This window comes from Nanorana parkeri, unplaced genomic scaffold (assembly GCF_000935625.1).
Source record: "Nanorana parkeri isolate BGI_ZX_2015 unplaced genomic scaffold, ASM93562v1 scaffold593, whole genome shotgun sequence".
NCBI lineage: Eukaryota > Metazoa > Chordata > Amphibia > Anura > Dicroglossidae > Nanorana > Nanorana parkeri.
The window spans coordinates 168052-168285 of NW_017306861.1; positions in this window are offsets into that span (position 1 = coordinate 168052).

Below are 234 nucleotides of genomic sequence, written 5' to 3' on the forward strand. Positions count from 1 at the left end.
GAATAAGTCAAAGAACTCTGAAGTGGCAAGTGAGTGACTGCTTTGGTCATCTAAGACTGCATACATCTTGATTGCCTTTTCAGGTTGTCTTTGGCGAAACACCTTGACAAGAACTATTTTTGCAAGAGTCTTTCCCCAAGGTCTTTTGTGATGTAGTTCACTAAATTTTGATGTAACTGTGACAGGTGGTCGTCCTTGGTTCTCCCCACAGATTACAGTACATAAGGAAGAAAC